The 17,234-nt window shown below is 34.4% G+C and overlaps 1 protein-coding gene across 1 annotated transcript in view; it reads right to left on the bottom strand.

Moving 5' to 3' along the window:
* Positions 1-17,234, bottom strand: part of LOC111437896 — a 75,405-nt gene that overhangs the window by 50,544 nt on the left and 7,627 nt on the right. The window lies entirely within an intron of this gene.

Here is a 17,234-nt window from a genome sequence, read left to right as displayed (position 1 = left end):
AAGACATACAACACCTATGATAGAAATTCAAAGTTATTTACAAAAGCAAAAAAATAAAAGGACACGGGATACAAAACAATTAAAAATGAACTCCAAAAATTATACAACTAATTGATGTCCCAAGTCAAATACAACTAACATACACTCTTAGTCGACACCCCTCTATGATAGTAAAGCTCTCGAGCATCTCTCCACCTTGAACAGTACCTAAACTAGAAAAGGAGAAAGTGGTAAGCATAAAAATATACTTAGTAACCAACCTACTTGTAGGCTCTCATCGCTTCCTTCTAATACTAGATTTCCACGACTTTCCTTTGGTCTTTAGCAAGTTCGGGCTTATCATTTACGGTGCTCAAAGCTACCGTGTAGGCCTCGAAGTTCTAATTGATTCCTCATTAATCATCTATGTTTGTTGTCCCTAGTGCCTCTTAAAGATTCGTGCCAAAAATAAAAAAGTTGCCTTGGTCGAGTGGTTAAAGCGTGTGTCAGCTTTGTACATGGCATTTCCCCTGAGAGTTTGAATCTCTCAGGCGACCTAAAGTTTTTTATTTTTTTTTTGTACTAGCCTATGGCCACCGCTAAAGATATTATCCGCTTTGGCCCGTTACCTCACGATCTCATAGAGGTATTTGCACCGTTATTATAAGAAATGCTTCATTCTGCTCTCCAACCTATTCTATCTGTCATGACTAAATTTTAGAGAATTCGACAAATCGAACTTCAACAAAAAAATAAATTTTCCACCGTGAAATACATACAACACCTGTTTATTCAAAATTATCCTTAGGTTTTAATGGGTGATAAAGGCTCGAGTTCGCCGACTCAATAAGCCTCCCATTTCAGGGGTAAAACTAGGTGAATAGCGGGGGACATAGGGTGCAAGATGGAATTCACTCCTACCAACTTTTAGGGATAGTAGAGAGGTTGTCCCTTAAGTACTGACTCCAGGTCTTGAATAAGGGGCCCCACCCTCTCATTGGCCTGAGAGGGATTTTGTTTACTGGTTGGACCACAAACTAATTGTTCATTAGAGGATCAGTGGAACATAAGAAACAAGAAGTAACTTCAGGGATAAAATGGTAAATTGTCCCAGCTCTAGTTGCGAACAACTTGTGAAGGATCGACTTATTAATCATGGTTATATCAAACGGACAGAAATATATCTATAGTGAGGGGAGTGCAACTACTAGGCTATAGTGGAGTGTCCTAGTGGTTAACGAATGTTGGTTAACAAGGTTAATGAGTTTAGCCGGATCATCTCAGATCTTTGGAGTCCTTGATCTATAGGACCATTAGGTCCCCCTGCTAGCTCATATTGGACTAAACCATGGAACAACGTGACGAGCGAGTTCGAAGTGCTCGAATTCAAATTAGAGAATATGCGCTAAACATAAACGATATATTTAACTTCATTTTTGTTTTATTTACGAATTAAACAAAAAAAGAAAATGAGAGATATTTAAATAAGATTTAAATATTTTAATCAATATTTGTCGGAATTTATTGGGTTTGGCATTTGAATTAATGTTAAATATTAATTAAATAGTTTAATTAATCATTTAATGTTACTTTAATTTGAAATTAATTATATAAATTAATTGTTGAATTAAAATGAAAAAAGTCAAAATGTTGACTTCAGTTAATGGAAAAATCCATGTTTGAGTCCGTGGAATTTTGAGCGTCAAAATTTGGTTTAACCAAACTTCTATGCTTGTCAAATAAACCCCACAAATTTGAGTGGAATTTTGAGTGTTAAGATTTGGCAATTTCAAAATTGCATGAACATGCAAATATGACTCTATAAACCGAGTGATCAAGGTACAAGGAAAGTCTTCTTGGAAAAACCTTGAGAAAAACCCTCACAAACTCTCTCTTCACATATACTAAATCCCTTCCAAATTTAGTCACTCACCTGATTCCTCAATCCTGTTCTAAGGTCGGAGAATAGTAGAGAAGACACTAGTAGTGGTTCGAAACCGGTTCATGAGGAAAAAGGAATTTGAACTACAAATGGTTAGTACTCAAACTCCTTGAGTTTTAATGCTTATGAACATGCTAGCTAATTTACTATAATGGATGTACTTAGAGTGCCTAAGATCCAAATTGCTTTAGCATGTGTTATAACAACACCATCATCATCATCATCATATCATCATGATACAACGTCATCATGTAACATCATCATATAACATAATATAACATCATATAGCATCATCAAATAACATAGTCATAGTCACCACCTCATAAAATATAAAGCATAAGTGACACGTGCAAGGACCACTGGGTATGTGTCGTCATAGATAAATCAAGTCGTCTGACTTAGCCGATAGTAAGGCCACTTACTTGATTGGTCTTGGCCAACATTTTATCTAAACTCAAGTATATTTGAACTTTGTCTCTCGAAGTTGCTCCAAGTGTCGTGGTAGTTGTTTCCTATTAAAACGTCCATCTTGATTCGTCAATGGACCAAATTGGGTATGGGATTTTTGGGCAAAGCACATAGGAACTAGACTACTAGATTGGTTGTTGGTGGGTATCTGGTTTCTGTGTTGGGCAGAGGCTTTGTAATTTTGGTTACTGGACCAAACTGGGTATGGGGTTTCTCAGCTGGAATGAGGTTGCGGGTATTCGAGTTTGGGTCCGAGCAGGTGGACTTCGTCTTTGTACGTTGGATCCTACCCCTCCATCTCACCAGTGTTGTGTTCGTCTAACAAAAATGAAAATGATTGTTTGTACTCCCCTACATCCTCTGTGTGTATTACTCCTTCACTTTTCTTACAAGTACGCTCTAGGATGAAGGTTGTTCGGTGGTTCGACTCTCGCTGACGGTGTACACAGAGGGCCTCGCATATGTTTTTGTTCCCTCCTCTCTCCGCCACTCACTTTTGAAATCAGTGTTCACGACACAACAACACGAAAAATTTGATAAAAATTTATGCAAATTTATAATCAAACAACATAACATTTAAAAGAAATTTAAATACATTTACAAATGAAAGTGTTGTCACAAGTTTATTACAAAATCGGGACAAGAGAACTAGACTTAAAAACTAAGGACAACAATTCCTAACACATAGAACTGATGGCATGGACGACCCTCCTCTGTGACTGCATAGCTCCCAAATGCTTAACCAACAATCAGTGATCACTCGAAAAAGAAAAGTAATATCTAATGTGTATAAACATACTAAATAAGCAACCTACTTATAGGCTCTAATAACATCCTTGATCGAACAACTTGCCACAAGCTTTTCTCTAGGTTACAGAAATTTTGGGTCTAGATTATACGTAATGACCCTAGTTTCTACTCAACTAGATTCACTACCATACGAATGACGTAACTTCTTTATACGAAAATATTTATTTAAAACGACTTCATAAAATTATGTCATGGACTTATACATTTAAGAAAGTGTCTTTAAAACAATATAAAAGAAAGATTTTTTTGTTCTTTTGTTCATATATTATGTTGCTAGCTTAGGATCATTCGGGGTAGGTAGAAATTGCAACATTTAAATAAGTCTCGTATTCCATTTGATAAAATTAATGGTTTGTGGTGAAGATCAACATAACAAGAGTAAAGAAACTTTCGCTATATCAACTGTAACGACCCTATTTATATTAATAAAAATAAGTCGCTACAACATGCCTGACTTAACTACGAAATACGGAAAAATCTTTTGAAACATTCCAAGATGGTGTCATGGACTTATGTTAACAATTACATCATTAAATTGTTCATGCAAAAACCAAATAACATGAGATTTAAATAAAGCAAGTAAGATAATAAAAATATGTAGATACAAATATAATGAAATACATCTACAATAACTTCAGTCCCATGGTCATCATCTTGACATCATCATTTGTGCAGAGGTGCCTTGCCTTTATCTAAAAAATAAGAGCAGCGCATGACTTGTATTTTAAGAAATACTCATTAAGTAACCCCACTACTAGTATAAGGTAATGCAAACACGTGAAATGATGGTTGGAACCTATCATAAAACATCATTTCATGGCCTTGGTCTCAGATTCCTATCTGGGTAGAATTTGATGTGCAGTACCTCTCTACTCACGACTTAAGTCAACCTACACGAATTTACAACACCGAATAAGAATACGTTGAGCGATTTAATTTACCTAGCGCTCACAATGAAACCTCTAATTTATCTTATAATGTTTGAATCAGCTAAACAATGGTCGTACTCATCTCAAATCCTTTTAAAAATGCTAAACTTGACTTGAAAGGATAAAAATGGTAAGAATGATCGAGGAAATAGTGTGGAGTAAAGTTGGATGAATTGAGCCATATAAACCATTGGAGTCGTCTCTGCCAAGTTGAGGATAGAAAAGTGCAAGTCACATTCGGGTCATGTTCTGGGTAAGTGGGTCGAAGTTGAGTAGGCATGCACGAATTGGAGTTTGGTCGAGGCGCGGATAATCGGATTGTTGGGTTCTAGGTTGTGGGTCGAGTGGTGACGGGCTAGTAGACACACGACGTGGATTGGGGTGAAGCTTCGCTAGGCTAGACTAACGTTTGAGCATGTGCTGGCATGTGCTTGCACACGTGTCGAAGGGCGGAGAATACTAGTGGGTTTAGATACAGACGTGTGATTTAGGTTCTACTTCCTATTGAGGCTGAGGTTCGATTTTAGACTTGTACCTTGATAATTTTCATTTTTCCTTTTGGTTTTTCTTTTCCTCCCAGTTTTTTGATCTATTTCATTTTGGCTAAGTTTTAATGGTTTTATTGCATATTAAATTTGTAGAATAATAGCCAACTTTTATATTTAATTTTTTTTGGTATGATTATTGATATTTATTTAACCTCACAATTGAAAATAAAGTCAATGATTAGAGTAAACATGTCAATAACTTTGATATTAACTTTCAAATCCAAATGTGGAAATTTCCACGATATCTAGATCGTTCTCCATTATTAACTTCTAATTTAAATTAACATCAAATTAGCATATACTCACTAATTGAAATTTTTGTTTTCTAGTGTAAAATGTATGATATTCCATATTATACCTAAAAAAAATGCAGGAGACTTACACGGTTGACAAGAGGAAGGTTTGAGATCAAGACTTACTGGATTGGGATCAAAACTTACACCGTTGACGATATTTATCTCTCTTATTTTTCTTCTTCCCCATTTGCTTCCCTATTACTTCCCTGGCACCCTCTTTCTTCCATTTTTTTGTGTTTTCCTTGTGGGTTTTGACGACATCGGGTGGCTATTCATTTTCGGCGTTCGAGGGAGTTTGCTACTTTTTGGATTTTCTCTTTTTTTAAATATTTTTTTTTGTTTCCATTGTTCATAAATTATAGTGGCGGCTTCGGTTCATTGGTAGGTAGAAATTCTTACCTTATGTTTTGGTTAGAACCCTAACCCAAGCCTATGAAATGTTGCTAAAAACTTTATATATTAAGAGCGTAGGAGCATTAGTTAACCCAAAAGACATAACAAGTCATTCATCCAATCCAAACTTAATTTTGAAAGTAGTTTTCGATACCTGCATTTTAATTTGATGATATCCATATTTCAAAACAATCTTTATAAATAGACATGAACCATGAAATTCATGAAGCATATTGTCTAGCCTAGGAATAGGATGTCGATGTTTTACAGTGATTTTGTTGATGGCTCTACACAATCCACACACATGCGCCAAGTTTTATCTTTCTTTGGCACCAATAAGTCTCGTATAGAACATGGATTCAAACTTTCTCGTATATAACCCTTCTCCATGAGCTCCTTCACTTGCCTTTGAATTTCTTTAGTCTCAGTTGGATTGACTCTATAAGCTGGTTTATTAGAAATGACAGCACCCAAAATGAAGTCTATTTGATGTTCAGTACCTCTAATGGGAGGTAGTTCTTTAAGTACTTCATCACGAAACATGTCTTCAAATTCTTGTAAAAGAGATTGAAACACACTAGGCAAAGCCAAGTTGTTATAGTTAGAGAGCAAAATCCTTCCTTGTATGCGAGTACAAAGATGGTATTTTGTGAAAACATTACCCTTCTCACCTCTCCAACTCTAGCCAAACAACTCACTTTCTTTCCTTTTTGTTTCAATGTCTATCTCTTTTGTTGCTCTTCTTTTTACTTTTTTTTCTCTTTGATTTTTCTCTATTTTTTCACTCCATTCTTGTGTTTCTTTCCACTCTTTTTCCTCAAACTCTTTCTTTTTTTTCCTCCAACTTTAATTGATTAGCAAATATATTTGCAAAACTCAAAGGTACAATGATATGAATTCAACTACTGACCCTTTGTATGTACCCGAAGGACGGATTACAAGAAACAAGGTTAAGAAGATTCAAGAGGCCTATACATTGCATCTTCAAAGGCTAACTAATGTACAAGTTGAAACAAAAACTTTTGAGCCGAAAAAAATTTATAGCATTAGCATATCAAATCAAGAAAATAATGGAGTAGCAATAAACTCCACCTTACATTGGAAAGTGGTTAGAAAACTTTTGCCTTTGGTTGAACTACCCATTAAGACAATTTATGTCATGCCTTATTTTCTTCAATTTGTATTTACTAGCTTTTGGTAGTTGTAGTTTGTAGTTGGTAGATGAACTTAATTATATTTGAGTTATCTTTTTGGCCTACTTAAAGGCATGCAATGTTTGGGAATCATTGTTAAATACAAACAAAACCTTTGTGTTTTCTTGATATCGTTTTGATGTTATTCTTTTTCAAACCTTGCTAGGTTTGATGTTTAAACTAATTCATTGAATTAGTTTTGATCAAGCTAATTCTGGAGTGAGTCTTCTTGGAATCTAAGAGTGACCATCATAGATTCCAAGTTCGATCTAAGAGTTATTCATCTTCTAACCAGCTCTTGGTTGGAATTAGCATTATAGGCGCTCATCATACAAGAGTGGCTATTCTACCATCTTTTACAAAAGAATACCTATTCAAATAACCATCATACATGACCCTCCTATCAAATTGCCATAGTTGGCCAAGTAATATGTCTCCAGCATGCATTGGTAACACATCACAAAGAACTTCATCTTTATATTTTTTCAAAGTAAAAAGATATTAATGCTTGGGAAACGACCATCATTGTTCTACTATCATTGAGCCATTGAAGCTTGTAAGGTTTAGGATGGTGTTGGGTTGGAATTTGAAACCTTTTGATCAACATGGAACTTTCTACATTGGTGCAACTTCCACTATTAATGACAAGACTACAAGGAGCCCCTTGACTAAACACCACGTGCGAAACAGATTATCTCTTTGATCATCAACATCATTCTCCGTAACTTGAGTTTTAAGAAGTCTTCTTGTAATAAGTGTCAAATGACTCCCATCTTCCAATTCCTCCTCTTTCTTCTGGACTTCTTCAACTATCTCATTGATCTCTCCTCTATTTCCCATGTCTTGGCTCATGATTGTACAAACAGTAGTTAAATATGCTTAGAACCTCACACAATCAACTCACTAATTTTACACTCATGAACACTCGTGATTAACATACAAAGGTAGGCTATTTGGGGAATGTGACTAAATTATGATTAAGGTATGCTTATGGACAAATAAATTCTTAGAGTAGCAAGCTATTCAAGACAATCAAGATAAGTTAATTATTAAATAAAAAATAAAATGAAATAATGATCAAATAAATAAAGGACAGAAAGGAATTTTTTTTGGTAGAATTGCACACTAAAAATGAATTTGAGAAGGAAAGGTCGTTAAGATTTTGATGAAATTCCCCTTTTAATGGTAAAATACAAGAGATGCTCAAACTTTTCTTTTTACAAAATTCAGGCAAATTCATAAGTTTTCTTGAGTTTAAATTATGAAAGAACAATATCAAACCCAACCGTTTCAGATTTAGATGGTTTAGAAAAAATGTGAATTGGAGCTTATTTAATATTCAAATAAAGATGCAAATGGTCTAATGATAAGGATTTATCCACAATATTAAGAACAGATATGATAGGTCTGTTTTTTTTTCAACATCTAAATATGATCTTCAATAAAAAAAAAAATGAGAACAAAGTGAATAGATGACAAAGAATGGTTGAAATGGCAGCAAGAAAATAAATGGACAAATTTGACGAAAAGAAAAAAAGAAAACAATAGCATAAGTGAAAGATAAACTCAATTCTAGAGTAGGCAAGAAAGATGCAACCTAGCTCGATACAAAATTGATAAGGCAACCCTAATCCTCAGCCCAACGATTCAAACTGTAATGACCCAAAATTTTCTACTTAATTTAAGGTCGCTACTGTATACATACCATACACATTGAATGCGGAAGACTTCATTTAAATTCCATAAAACATAACCTTTATCTTTAAACACAGCCATGGACTTCCATGTTTCGAAAGCATCTTTAAAACGACACAACAAAAGACTGGAAATAAAATAAATAAACGTTTAAGTTTAAAACATCCTATTCTATCCTAAGTCTAAGAAAATAAATGCCACTATCCTATGCATGTGCCATGATCTCAAGTTGCGATGCCGTCGTCAGCCGTATAGGAATGCCTTGCCTTAACCTGAAAAATGTAGTAGTACATGGCTTGAGTATTTAAAGAAATACTCGGTAAGTGACCCCACTATTGGGGTTAAATGCAACAATCACATGCAATGAAATGATGGGACCTATCTTTCGTTTCGTTTTGTTTCGTTTCATTTCATTTCGTTTCGTTTCATTTCATTTCGTTTCGTTTCGTTTCGTTTCATTTCATTTCGTTTCGTTTCGTTTCGTTTCATTTCATTTCGTTTCGTTTCGTTTTCCCTACGGTGTAATCCTAACAGGTAATCGTGGACGTGTACCATATACTCTACACGCAGCCCATACGTGCGAGTATGGGCTCACCAGCTAGTTCGCACACCGCTGGGCCACTGTCCTTAGCCGGTGGGCATGCTCTGGGGTCCTACGGGGACCCGTTAAAACTAAAATCGTCACGGCAGCGCTATGCTAGGCATAACGATCGTTGTCCTGCCATTTGGATGTACGCGTCTGTACCCTCGTGATGGGATAGGGGTATCCCCCAAATGCATGATCACACAATATGCATGAGGTCCCACTAGTCCTACAATCATCATTTAATGAACATAACCCCGTGTCACGTTTTCATGCTTACGTGTCATTCTCATTCTCATTTCGTTACATATTATACATATTCCTAGCGGGGTTATGTATCATGCAATTTACCGTATTTCATGTCATATAATTCATTCAGTTACATTTCAATACTCATACAACAAGCCATAATCGTACAAGGGCCACACATCGTCACATGCATTCATATCACATCAACTAAGCAGCATAAATAACATACATTCACGTTCACATGGTTTCGTACTTAGCACCATAATCTAGCATACAATGTATCATATCATAACCAAGTCAATAACGTAAACACTTCATAGTCATATCGTTCTCTAACTTACCATAGCCTTAACGTTCTTATACCTATCACAGACATATCATTACGTGACGTACCTTAGTCATATCGTCACAAGAACGTACCCTAACGCTATCGTTCTATCAATCTATCACAAACCTATCCCTTTCTACCCATAACCTAACCGTATTCTTTCATTAATCTCTCCTATCCATAACACTCCGGTATGTAACCTAACTCTAACGTTTCATGAACGTATCTTACTCCTATCGTTACATTTCGTTTTGTGCATCCTTCTCGTACCCTATCTCAAACATATCCTTGAGCACATCGTACCATAATTATTATCATACAAACCACATTAGTTTCAGGTTTGAACTCTACAACATTATTTCTCTAATTTATATTGGTCCATTGTTAAAAGTCTGAAATGTTATATATCTATATTATATTTTTATTAAAAATCTTATTTTTCATACTGTTGTATAAGAAAGTAGATAAACTTTTTCAAGTTATTCTGGGCTTTACTACTCTCTGTATTTACCCTCTGTGTTTACCTTTTTCCCTCTATATTTAGTTGTGATTTTTAATTCCCTAATCTTCATTCTTTTTTATCTGTTTCCTTTTAATTCTGTTGTCATGCCTTCCAAATTTCCCGTGATCCCTGTTTCCAAATCTTTCCTTATCTTAGTGTTTCCTATTCAAAAGTTTTCTAGGCCAATCTATCTTTAATCTAGAATCATTGACATTTAGTTTCTAACTCATATCATTGTAATAATTCAATGAAGATCTAGTTGTGATTTCTAAAAAATAGGATAAAAAAATAAAGATTTAATATATAACTTGTTGATATCTATCTTCACGTAAATCTCGATTGAATCTCAACTGAGCAAAGGTCATTTATTATTGATTTTCTATTTCTTTTTTGCAGTAACTGTTACTTGCTGTATAAGGATAGGTTGAGGAGATATAATTGTGGGAAGGGATGAGAGGTTAGTGGAGAGGAGTGGGGAAAGTTTTTTTTTTTTTTTTAATTAATTAATTAATTATTTATTTATTATTATAATTTTAACTATTTTTTATAATTATTTTTATTCGTTTATTTCTTTATTTATTTTTGGGCTATTACATTAAGTCGTTGTCACGTATATATCCTTACTAAAAGTTCGATTCCGTCCTTTGAAATCCAAGTCAACTTATGTGAGCCCATAACATCAGTTTCAAGTTTGAACTCTATACAATTATTTCTCTAATTTACCTTGTTAAAATTCTGATATTTACTATTAGACAGAATTTAATGGAGTTTCATGCCCTATGATATCTCCTGTTAACAAATCTTCCCTCAATCTTCCCTCCTCGCTCATGGTAATTATTTTCATTCCGTAAATAGATTCTCAGTTTTGTAAACATTTGTAAATAAGATATTACTCTAATTTTATATTTATTTTCATTCTATAAACTGATATTATTGGCCAATTTTAATTTGGCTACTATCTTACAGATTTATGGATCTGCCCGCTAAAATTTTATTGATTCTAACCTTATTTCCTCTAACTTCCCATCCGATGCTAACAAAAGTCTAATTAATTGAACATGTGATCTGATTATTACAGAAGGTAAGATAGGAAAGAAGATTTGATCCTAAATTAATTTTTTATAACCATAACTAAATTAATTTCTTATAACCATAACTATAGAGGAAAAGGAAATCTGAGATAGAATTTTACCGTAATAACGGACAAAAATCTCTAAATCTGCAATCTGTTCAAAGCATTAATTTCTTATAACCATAATTAAATTAATTTCTTATAACCATAACTATAATGGAAAAGGAAATCTGAGATAGAATTTTACCGTAATAACGGACAAAAATCTCTAAATCTGAAATATGTTCAAACCCATTTTACTTCTTCTCAAATTTGACCCTCGTTGTTTTCTGTTTCTTTCTTTTTTTCTGCAGGTTTTCTGTTTCTTTCTTTTTTTGGAGCGTAGATGGGTAGAGGAGAGATAATTGTGGGAAGGATGAGAGGTTAGTGGAGAGAGGTGGGGAAAGGTTTATTTTTTATTTGTTTATTTTTTTTAATTAATTAATTAATTAATTAATTTTTTTATTATTATAATTTTAACTATTTTTATAATTATTTTTATTAGTTTATGCGTTTATTTATTTTTGGGCTATTACATTGTATCCCTCTCAGAGAAACTTTCGTCCTCAAAAGTGTTTTAATCTTGGAATAACTCGGGTCCTTATTCTAAGAGTTCTTTGTTAAGTCTTCAAGTTCCATTAAATAAAAATTCTTAACAAGTATACCTTAATTCGTATGAGTCATAACATTTATTTGCATGCATAAAACTTTCATAAGTCTATCACTTTGCATTCGTAAAATCTTTGAATCCTTATAAGGTGTCTTGTTATATAGTTAGGTATTTTAAATCTTAATTCATACTCCAAAAGGGTCTTTTGGTCATTTACCCCCAAATCTTGGTTTAATTCTTCAGCATATTCCAATGGTCTTGTAACTTTGTGTAATCCCTTTACACCATGATATAAGGCTCCTCATCAAATTTCATGTCATTTATAGGTCACTTTGGTCATAAACTAGTGGTACGTAATTATAGGGGCATTTTAGTCATTTTACACCTACACTTGGTTTAGCCTGTTATCATAACCTAATGGTCACCAAATTTCGTACATAGCCTTATCGTGTCATATTGGGTCTTCTTCTAAAATTTCATGGACATCATAATTCATCTAAGGTTTGTGGTTCTGGCACTTCATTGAAATAAATGTTCATGTGTACAATAAGGTTGGAAAACTTACATAGTTCCTCATTTTTTTTTAATTAATTAATTTATTTATTTATTTTTATTTTTATTATGATTCTGTCTACTAGATCAATAGTTTTACTAGTTTCTGCTCTACATTGTTCTCCAAATCAAATTTTCTACACTTAGCTAAAGGCACTAATTGACCTGTTTTGTCCATACATCCTCAAAATCTCATTTTAAAATATGGGATCTCAGCCTACACAACAATTTATTGTTGGTAAAACTCCAAATGTTACTTTCTTTTGATCTAAATTTTTCCTCTCCTTATCATTAAAGAAAGACAACGAAAAATTCCAGGGTAGAAACCTTCTCGAGAATTTCTCTTGAGATTCGAACTAGAATAGAACTAGAATAGATATTTTTTGTTTCCTATTCGCACGCATTCATACCTTTGTTTCTCGATCAATCTCTAATTCTAATCTTTCTCCCGAATCAAATATTATGGTGCCGGTATAGATTGAAATTTCGTTATAGTTCAATTCTGAAAGGTACTCCCGAATCAAATATTATGGTGCCGGTATAGATTGAAATTTCGTTATAGTTCAATTCTGAAAGGTAATAGATACCGGGGCTTTGCAATATTTGACGGATCACAAATTTCGTTATAGTTCAATTCTGAAAGGTAATAGATACCGGGGCTTTGCAATATTTGACGGATCACAATTCTATATAGTCCATTTACTATAGAAGTTCCCAGGGAATTCATTAGCTGAATGTTTTCAATTAAAATTGTTCATTCTCTATATTTTTAATAATTAAAAAGAAAGAAAAAAATTGTTTTCCTTTCCTCATTATTGTTTGTGTCCACTTGATTTGGTTCATCATTAATGTCTCATCTTTGTAGATGAATTCCATATACAAATTTGCCTATTTTCCCATACAAAATCAAGAAATTTGTAATACTTTTCTCTTTTGGCTACCTACCCCAATTCTAGTAAATTTTTGGAGTTAAAATCATGACATGAAACTGGTTAAGAACTCCACCCTCTCCCAATGCAAATAGAATGCACTAGTAAATCACATAGATCTACGAACGACTTCCTGTATTTGGTTTGTGGTCAAGCTAGAGTTTGAGGATTTGGTAACTTTCATTGGAAAGATTGTCAAATGGGCTTTTCTCTTGGTATACCTTATCTAGTACAGCCCAAAACTAATGCTCCTATAACCATAACGGAAAGACATCACAACCCTTTCAATGCCTTGTACTATGAAGAATGAGCTTAACAAAATTCTCTTATAAGAATTGGTATTATATTAGCATGGTAGATATTCTCAGATGCCATAAAACTTGGGATACTTGAAAATCAAACTTAAAATGACAGTTTTGAAACTTTAACTATAATAATACCTTTTAACCAAGTTGACATTGCTAGGAAAAATTGATTGGTAATTTTCTACAACAATTTGTTTATGTTGATCTTCCTGAGTGCATTCGTATACCTTAAGGAGGATTACCACAAAACTTCTAGTTGATTTAGAGACAATGTCTCACTCTAATCCTCATGTGTCCCCCGCCCAAGTTCATCTTAAATCATGGTTTCTTAAATTTAAGGTACATTGACAATCTTATACTGTATTCCCTCTCCATATACCTCTAAAATTTTGACCATGATCATAATGCCTCATCCAAATTGTGGCTCGATACTTTTAAATCATCTCACAACTTCCATAATTGCGGTTGTATTACTTATTATTATTATTATTATTTTTTTTTTTTTTTATATAGTTTTCAAGCCTTATTAAGGTATGAAAGTTTTCTACATCTCAATACTAACAAAGCTCATCTTCCATTAACGACACTTATGTCATTCACCAATTAATTTAAGTATACATGTTTTAAACTTTTATGGTCTTTAACTCAATTTTTTTGTTTACAGGTACTTTAATTTCATCTTTACATACTTCAAAGTAATAAAGTTTTCTTTCAAACACTACCACTTTTAATATCTATCCTATACTATAGGATATTGACATCTATATCAAGTTTCTTAGGAACACTGTTATCCTTATGCTACTTCAACGGTAGAAATATTCACTTCTGAAGCTTCAAATGGTTCTTCTTCAATCGAATCAGCTTGTAACACATGAAATGATGGTTGAACTGAGCGTATCCAATTTTGTAGATGAATAATGAATGCTTGTTGAATCTTCTTGGCTTTTGATCGTGTAATAGGTCCAGTTGAAACATTTAGAATACTGTGATCCTTATCAACTGTAATAACTCAATTTTAAAAACTTCAAAGTAAAATTGTAATAACTCAATTTTCAAGACTTCAAATCATGGTTCATGACACATGACAACAAAAAAAAATGAAAAAATTTACAAATACCAAGCATTTAAAAGAAATTAAAAAATATTTACAAATGAAAGTGTTGTTTCAAGTTTATTACAAAACGGGAACTAGGAAACGAGATTCGAAAACTAAGGACAACAACTCAAAATACATAGAAATGATGGCTCAAGACGACCCTCCTTTGTGACCTTATATCTCTCGTTAACCAACAATTAGAGGTCACCCAAAAAGCAAAAGTAATATCAAGTGCAACTAAATAAGTAACCTACTTGTAGGGTCTAATCGAATCCTTGATTGAGCAAGTTTTTACGAGTTTTTCTCTAGGTTATAGAAAGTTTAGGGGTAGATAATATGTAACGACCCTAGTTTTCTAGGGACCTAGAGTCTCTACAATATGCATGACGTAACTGCTTTATGTGGAAATATTTTTTACATTATGTTTTTGTACTCGAAGCTACCCCTAAAAAGAACTCAAAATTATTATTAAGGATGCTTGATTAAGACAATGTACAATGTTAGGAATCACAAACCTCCATATCGATATGATATTGTCCAATTTTGTATCCACATGCTTAAATGGAAGGATTTATTCACATTGCTTAAAAGAAGGCTTGATGAACCTCCAACCTTATGGTTAACAGTCACACGCTCTAATCGATTGAACTACTCCAACAAATTATTTGTATTAGCCCAGAAATTGTTGACTTTGGCACAATGCATGTAGGTTCGTTACTAAGTATATTTTTACACTTACCACTTTCTCCTTTTCTAGTTCAAGATGGGGAGATGCTTAGGAGCTTAACAATCACAGAGGGGTGTCGAACCGGAGTGTATGTTAGTTGTATTCGACCTGGCACATCGATTAGTTGTATAAATTTTAGTTTCTGACATCGGTGTTGTATGTCTTTTAAACTGTGCAAAATTTATTTTTTCGTCGCAACTCGATTTGTCGAAACTTTTAAAATAACGATTAATACTTAAAATTCAATCATGACAGAATACCTCTATGAGATCGTGAGGTAACGGGCCAAAGAGGACAATATCTTTTAGCGGTGGCATTTGGCTAGTACAAAAGAAATAAACTTTTCGACGTCCGAGAGATTCGAAGTCTCGTGGAGAAACTTTATGTACATAGCAGGAACACACCTTAAACACTCAACCAAAGCGACTTTTTTATTTTTGGCATGAATCTCTAGGAGACACTAGGGACAACAAAGGTTGATGATTGATGAGGAATCAATTAGAACATCGAGATCTACACGGTAGCTTAGAGCACAGTAAAGGGTAAGCCCAAACTTCCTATAGACTAAAGGAAAGTCATGGAAACCTAGTTGAAGAAGGAAGCGATGAGAGCCTCCAAGTAAGTTTATTATTAAGTATATTTTTATAGTGATCACTTTCTCCTTTTCTAGTTCAAGTACTGTTTAAGGTGGGGATATGCTTGGGAGTTCTACTATCACATAGGGGTGTCGACCCGGAGTGTATGTTAGTTGTATTGGACTTGAGACATCAATTGGTTGTATAATTTTTGTTGTTCATTTTTAATTATTTTGTATCCATGTCTTTTTTTTTTCCTTTTGTAAATAACTTTGAATTTCTCACATAGGTGTTGTATGTCTTCTAAACCAAGCAAAATTTATTTTTTCATCGCAGCTCAATTTGTCGAAACCTCTAAAATAACCATAAATACTTAAAATTCGGTCATGACAGATCCAATAGCGGTTGGAGTTGGGAATGAAGCATTTCTTATAAGAAGGGTGTGAATTGTTCGTGTCACAGCCCAAAATTTGAATCTCGTAATTAAGAGCCGGACCAACAGACTATGCAATGAAATCGTGTAAGAACCAATAGAGAAACGAGATTTCACAAAAAGAAACTTTAACAATTATGAAGGAGGTTTAAAATCCAAAACAAGGTGTTCAAATATGAATAGTAAGTAAGCGGTTTACAAAACAATGCATGACAAATCTAAACAAAATTATGCACAGACTCCTAGACGCCCCGGGACACTCCTCTGTGGCATTAAGATTCAGCATGCATTCCCGCCTCGATCCCTGGCCTCACTCGCCTGAAAAAAAAAGAGTAGAAAGGAATGAGTATAAAAGAATACTCAGTAAGTAGCCTACTTGTAGGCTCTTTTCGCATCCTTATCTTGGTAGGTAACCACCGTCTTTCTCGGGTTTCTATGCAGGGTGATCTAAGCTACAACTCTTTTATGCATCATAAGAGGCTTGCCCATCTTATGCAGTGAAATGATCAGCGTCCTGAGGTGAGGCGCGACCTCATAAGCAAATCTGAGGGGATCGTATGGCTGGATCCGAATACGTGACTCTCTCTCTGAACATCATCCGTGGAGGTTAACTGACGACCCTCACACGGGACCATACATCCACAAAGCGGGGTGCGACCCCCTATGTGCCGGTCAGCTACTGAGTTACCCTAAGTGGCTCCACGTCCCCCGCTCAGGGACGAGTTTCTACGGCTCAGGAGTCATGTTCAGAAAACCCCTTAGCTATCACCACTAGGTCTGGGCACCTGTCACGCTTCCCTATCCGGATCTGCAAAGCTCAACGATCACCGTACCGGAGCTCTGTCTCGACGGTATGGTATCGGAGGAGAGAGGGAAGTGGAGGTTCTGATGACACTATCTTCACTGCTCAACCCTAACGGGCTACCTACAGTTACCGTGGTGACCTATTATTCTTTCTAGGGTGGAACTTGGTGCCTTAGA

This window comes from Cucurbita moschata, unplaced genomic scaffold (genome assembly GCF_002738365.1).
Source record: "Cucurbita moschata cultivar Rifu unplaced genomic scaffold, Cmos_1.0 Cmo_Scf00068, whole genome shotgun sequence".
NCBI lineage: Eukaryota > Viridiplantae > Streptophyta > Magnoliopsida > Cucurbitales > Cucurbitaceae > Cucurbita > Cucurbita moschata.
Note: the sequence above shows the minus strand (reverse complement) of the source record. Positions and strands in the feature narration are given on the sequence as shown.